We start from the raw sequence: 6,993 nt of genomic DNA on the forward strand, positions 1-6,993 counted from the left end.
AACCACTTCAGTATTCTTGCCTTGAGAACCCCATGAACAGTATGGAAAGGCAAAATGATAGGATACTGAAAGGGGAACTCCCCAGGTCAGTAGGTGCCCAGTATGCTACTGAAGATCAGTGGAGAAATAACTCCAGAAAGAATGAAGGGGTGGAGCCAAAGCAAACACAATACCCAGCTGTGAATGTGACTGGTGATAGAAGCAAGGTCCAATGCTGTAAAGAGCAATATTGCATAGGAACCTGGAATGTCAGGTCCATGAATCAAGGCAAATTGGAAGTGGTCAAACAGGAGATGGCAAGAGTGAATGTGGACATTCTAGGAATCAGCAAACTGAAATGGACTGGAATGGGTGAATTTAACTCAGATGATTATTTTATTTACTACTGTGCGAGGAATCCCTTAGAAGAAATGGGGTAGCCATCATGGTCAACAAAAGAGTCTGAAATGCAGTACTTGGATGCAATCTCAAAAATGACAGAATGATCTCTGTTAGTTTTCCAAGGCAAACCATTCAATATCACAGTAATCCAAGCCTATGCCCCAACCAGTAACACTGAAGATGCTGAAATTGAACAGTTCTATGAAGACCTAAAAGACCTTTTAGAACTAACACCCAAAAAAGATGTCCTTTTCATTATAGGGGACTGGAATGCAAAAGTAGGAAGTCAAGAAACACCTGGAGTAACAGGCAAATTTGGCCTTGGAGTACGGAATTAAGCAGGGCAAAGGCAAATAGAGTTTTGCCAAGAGAACACACTGGTCATAGCAAACACCCTCTTCCAACAACACAAGAGAAGACTCTACACATGGACATCACCAGATGGTCAACACCTAAATCTGATTGATTATATTCTTTGCAGCCAAAGATGGAGAAGCTCTATACAGTCAGCAAAAACAAGACTGGGCACTGACTGTGGCTCAGCTCATGAACTCCTTATTTCAAAATTCAGACTTAAATTGAAGAAAGTAGGGAAAACCAATAGACCATTTAGGTATGACCTAAATCAAATCCCTTATGATTATGCAGTGGAAGTGAGAAATATATTTAAGGGACTAGATCTGATAGACAGAGTGCCTGATGAACCATGTATGGAGGTTCATGACACTGAACAGGAGACAGAGATCAAGACCATTCCCATGGAAAAGAAATGCAAAAAAGCGAGATGACTATCTGGGGAGGCCTTACAAATAGCTGTAAAAAGAACAGAAGCAAAAAGCAAAGGAAAAAAGGAAAGATATAAGCATCTGAATGCAGAGTTCCAAAGAATAGCAAGAAGAGATAAGAAAGCCTTCCTCAGCGATCAATGCAAAGAAATAGAGGAAAACAACAGAACGGAAAGACTAGAGATCTCTTCAAGAAAATTAGAGATACCAAGGGAACATTTCATGCAAAGATGGGCTCGATAAAGGACAGAAATGGTATCGACCTAACAGAAGCAGAAGATATTAAGAAGAGGTGGCAGGAATACCACAGAAGAACTGTACAAAAAAGATCTTCAGGACCCAGATAATCATGATGGTGTGATCACTCATCTAGAGCCAGGCATCCTGGAATGTGAAGTCAAGTGGGCCTTAGAAAGCATCACTACGAACAAAGCTAGTGGAGGTGATGGAATTCCAGTGGAGCTATTCCAAATCCTGAAAGATGATGCTGTGAAAGTGCTGCGCTCAATATGCCAGCAAATTTGGAAAACTCAGCAGTGGCCACAGGACTGGAAAAGGTCAGTTTTCATTCCAATCCCAAAGAAAGGCACTGCCAAAGAATGCTCAAACTACCGCACAATTGCACTCATCTCACACACTAGTAAAGTAATGCTCAAAATTCTCCAAGCCAGGCTTCAGCAATATGTGAACCGTGAACTTCCTGATGTTCAAGCTGGTTTTAGAAAAGGCAGAGGAATCAGAGATCAAATTGCCAACATCCAGTGGATCACCAAAAAAAGCAAGAGAGTTCCAGAAAACCATCTATTTCTGCTTTATTGACAATGCCAAAGCCTTTGACTGTGTGGATCACAATAAACTGTGGAAAATTCTGAAAGGGATGGGAATACCAGACCACCTGACCTGCGTCTTGAAAAATCTATATGCAGGTCAGGAAGGAACAGTTAGAACTGGACATGGAACAACAGACTGGTTCCAAATAGGGAAAAGAGCACGTCAAGGCTGTATATTGTCACCCTGCTAATTTAACTTATATGTAAAGTACATCATGAGAAATGCTGGGCTGGAAGAAGCACAAGCTGGAATCAAGACTGCCGGGAGAAATATCAATAACCTCAGATATGCAGATGACACCACCCTTATGGCAAAAAGTGAAGAGGAACTAATAAGCCTCTTGATGAAAGTGAAAGTGGAGAGTGAAAAAGTTGGCTTAAAGTTCAACATTCAGAAAACGAAGATTATGGCATCTGGTCCCATCACTTCATGGGAAATAGATGGGGAAACAGTGGAAATAGTGTCAGATTTTATTTTGGGGGGCTCCAAAATCACTGCAGATTGTGATTGCAGCCATGAAATTAAAAGAAGCTTACTCCTTGGAAGGAAAGTTATGACCAACCTAGATAGCAGAAAATATTACTTTGCAGAGATATTACTTTGCCAACAAAAGTCCGTCTAGTCAAGACTATGGTTTTTCCAGTGGTCATGTATGGATGTGAGAGTTGGATTGTGAAGAAAGCTGAATGCCGAAGAATTGATGCTTTTGAACTGTGGTGTTGGAGAAGACTCTTGCGAGTCCCTTGGACTGCAAGGAGATCCAACTAGTCCATCCTAAAGGAGATCAGCCCTGGGATTTCTTTGGAAGGACTGAAGCTGAAGCTGAAACGCCAATACTTTCGCCACCTCATTCGAAGAGTTGACTTATTGGAAAAGACTCTGATGCTTGGAGGGATTGGGGGCAGGAGGAGAAGGCGGTGACAGAGGATGAGATGGCTGGATGGCATCACCAACTTGATGGACATGAATCTGAGTGAACTCCACGTGTTGGTGATGGACAGGGAGGCCTGGCACGCTGTGGTCATGGAGTTGCAAAGAGTCGGACACGACCGAGCGACTGAACTGACCTGACCCAGCCCTGAGGTCTACACACTCTGCTGTTGCTGTACAGTCTGACCCTTTGGGACCCCATGGACTGCAGCATGCCAGGAGTTTCTGTCCCTCACCATGACCTGAAGTTTGCCCAAGTTTATGTCCATTGCATCAGTATTGCTATCCAGCTGTCTCATCCTTTAATGCCCTCCTCTCCTTCTGTCCTCAATCTTTCCCAGCATCAGGGACTTTTCAATGAGTCAGCTGTTCACATGGCAATCTCCAAGAGGGCTTACACCAAGGGGGACCTTTTAAGATTGCTGTTGCCAGCGCCCCGATCCCTGTGCTGAACCACTGCCAGCCCACACCTCACAGAAGACCCTCCAACACTAGCAGATAGTTTTGGTTCAGTCTCCAGTGGGGTCACTGCTCCTTCCTTCTTGGTCTTGGTGGGCACAAGACTGGAGTCTTTGTTTCACCCAGTCCTGTGAAAGTCCTATAATAAAGTCCCACTGGCCTTCAAGGTCAGATTCCATGGGGATTTCCAGTCCCTTTGTTAGATTGGATTCCCAGGCTGGGAAGGCCTTGACAGGTTCAGAACCAACTTTCGCAACACTGAGAACCTCTTTGTTATTAGTGTTCTCCAGTTTGTGGATCACCTGCCTGGTGAGTCTGGGATTTGATTTTATCATGATGGTGCCCCTCCTGCAACTATTTTGCCTTTTTTTGATGGGTTCCAGAATTCTCCTATTGATGGTTGTTCAACAGCTATTTGTGATTTTGGTGCTTTCACAGGAGGAGATGAGCACATGTCCTTCAACTCCACCATCTTGAACTGGAAGTCCCTCTTCAAGGATTTTTCCACTATATAGTTTCAATTAAAGGGTATCACACAAATTGTGGTTTTTTATACCTGGTTACTTTCACTTAATGCTTTCAGGGTTCATATACATTGTAAGCAATGTGCTTTACTTGCATAAATGAACTACACTGGGGTGGAAGAATGAAGTGGTATATATATAAACACAAGTAATGGTGCTTAGTATACACTTTAAAGCTGACTTAGTTGATTAGATCCAATTGTTTGACAGACTTTATCATTTTTCAAAACCCTAGTCATTCAGCACATCTCAGCTCAATAGCAGTTTTCCTGGGAAGGTTTTCATGACTATACAGACCAGTGTAGTTCCTCTTATTTCACATTCTCTGAACATATACCAACACATCATAGTATTCAATAAACTTTCCTCAAATTAGTAGACTTTTACTCCTTAATAGAAAATTCAAACAGTATTCATTTTACTTATTATCATAGTCCCACTATCCAACACAGTACTTAGAACATGTCCATGTGTAAGGTGAATCAGTGGACCAGTACATGAATGAAAGGATTCCTACAAACAAATATCATTCCATCATGGATAAAGTTTTCCAAAATGTAGCTAAGATAATATACATAAAACGCTGAAGGGCGATGTCAATGGAAAAGAGGAAATTGGTTTGCAGACTCACAACTGAAGAAAAATCCCTTATTTGGGGGTTTAAAGTAACTATGGCATAATGGTGTCGATTTAATGGTGTCGATTTTGAGATTTCCCTAAGATGATCAGTATAATCTAATGGAATTTGAAGACCCTACATAAAGTGATATAGGAATAGAAAACAGAAGTTCACATGATGCCTGACTGTCAGTATTCAAATTGACATATAAATTACTACTGATCATAAGGTGATATAATTTCCTTAGCATTGGGAAGGATAAAACCAGTTTAAATTGCAAAGATTAATTCAGATGACAGAAATACAGAGTTCTGTAATACAATGTTATGCCTAATAAATATTGTAATTGTTCTATAATGCTCATTATCCTCTGGCCATTTGAAAACAGAAATTGTATGGCTCATTAGAGAGGATTCGTTCTATGCACATGTCTGCAACAATATATTAAATAATAATAATTTCTTCCAGTTCAGTTTACAATATCCAATTCATAAAAACTGAAGCAATATATCAGAAAAACAATCAACCCTATTAAAAACTGGGCAGAACCTCTAAATAGACCCTTCTTCAAAGAAGACATATAGATGGCCAATAAACACAGGAAAAGCTGTTCAGCATAACTATTAGAGAAATGCAAATCAAAACTACAATGAAGTACCATCTCACACCCCTCAGAATGGCCATTATTAAAAATCTACAAACAATAAATGCCAGAGAGCATGTGAAGAAAAGGAACCCTCTTGCACTGTTAGTGCGAATGTAAATTGGTACAGTCACTATGGAGAATAGTATGGAAATTCCTTTAAAAACTAGGAATCAAACTACCATATCACCCAGCAATCCCACTATTGGGTGTACACCCTGAGAAAACCATAATTCAAAAACACAATTGTATCCCAATGTTCAATGAAGCACTTTTTACAACATGGAAACAACCTAGATATCCACTGACTGATGAAAGGATAAAGAAGTTTCATGGTACTTATATACAATGGAATATTACTCAACAGTAAAGAGAACTGAATTTGAGTCAGTTGTAGGGAGGCGGATGAACCTAGAGCCTGTGATACAGGGTAAGTCAGAAAGCAAAAAACAAATGTCATATATTGACACTTATATATGGGATCTAGAAAAATGTTAGGGATGAACCAGTTGCAGGACAGGAATGGAGACACAAAGAACCGACTTGTAGATACATCTGGGGATGCAGAGGGTAGGATGAGTTGACACAGTAGCATTGAAACATAAACATTACCTAGTATCTAGTAAAAAAACAGCTAGCTAGCGGGAAGTTGCTGTTTAACACAGGGGGAAGGTGCTCTGTGATGACCTAGTCGGGGTGGGACAGGGAGGTTCAAGAGAGAAGAGATACATGTATATTTATGACTGGTTCACGTTGTTGCAATTATCCTCCAATTAAAAATAAATCTTTAAAAACCATTAAAATTTGTGTTTTTTGTTTTTTACCAAGTGCAGAGGGGGCATCTCCATTTTATCTCCTTTTTATCCCCAAATCCTCCATTGTACCTTCCATTCTATAGTTCAAAGGAAGCCATTCAGAGTAGTATGGAGTGAAAGACCTTTCTTCTTAGCCATTTTTCTCTCTTTGATCTTTTTACTCCACTTTCCTAGATTGCATGTTTCCTTTTTAAAACACACACACACACACAATACAAATTGTTTGTTTGTTTTGGAGCTGTACTGAGTCTTCCTTGCATTTTGCAGACTTTCTCTAGTTGCTGCGAGCAGAACTCAGTAGTGGTGGAGCACAGGCCTTGTTCTTCCATGAAAAGCGGCATCTTCCCAGACACTGGCGAGCAGATTCCTATCCACAGCACCATCAGGGAAGTCCCTGGACTACATCCCTTATCCTAAACCTCTCAATTGAATGCCTCATTTTTTGTTAAATTCCATTTAGGATAAGCTCCATAAAATTGGATGAAACGCAAGCTGGTGAGGCAAGGGGGATGGTAAAGAGGACAGATGATGCACTGAAAAGCAAACATAAATTTCACACTAGATTTTGATACAGGTTTCATTTTATTTTTAAGGGTCAATTAACTTCTAGAATTGACATACAACAGATGAAGTGTGGTTATTCCATTTAGGGCATAGAAGGAAAGGAACATTCCTTCCCTTTCCCAGCAGAAACAGCATCACAAGCACATCACCCAGAGCTTCAGAGTCTTGTGTGTGATGAAGTTGGAGCTCTTACTGTGGTGAAAATGGATCAATTTAGGGAATACTAGTCTGATCCAGTCCAATATTCCAAGAAATTGAGTGTCTCCAAAGGAATCTATACCAAAGCCCAAAAGAAATTTCAGAAAAATATGAAAGAAATGAAGTTTTCCCCCAGAAAACTGGTTTGTTTGTTTGTTTGTTTTCATGAAGATTAAATTCTATGGAGAATCTATAAAACCTTCCAAGGGCAGATCTCATTGTTCCTACAGGACTTGTGGTCAGT

This window comes from Bos javanicus, chromosome 29 (assembly GCF_032452875.1).
Source record: "Bos javanicus breed banteng chromosome 29, ARS-OSU_banteng_1.0, whole genome shotgun sequence".
Lineage (NCBI taxonomy): Eukaryota > Metazoa > Chordata > Mammalia > Artiodactyla > Bovidae > Bos > Bos javanicus.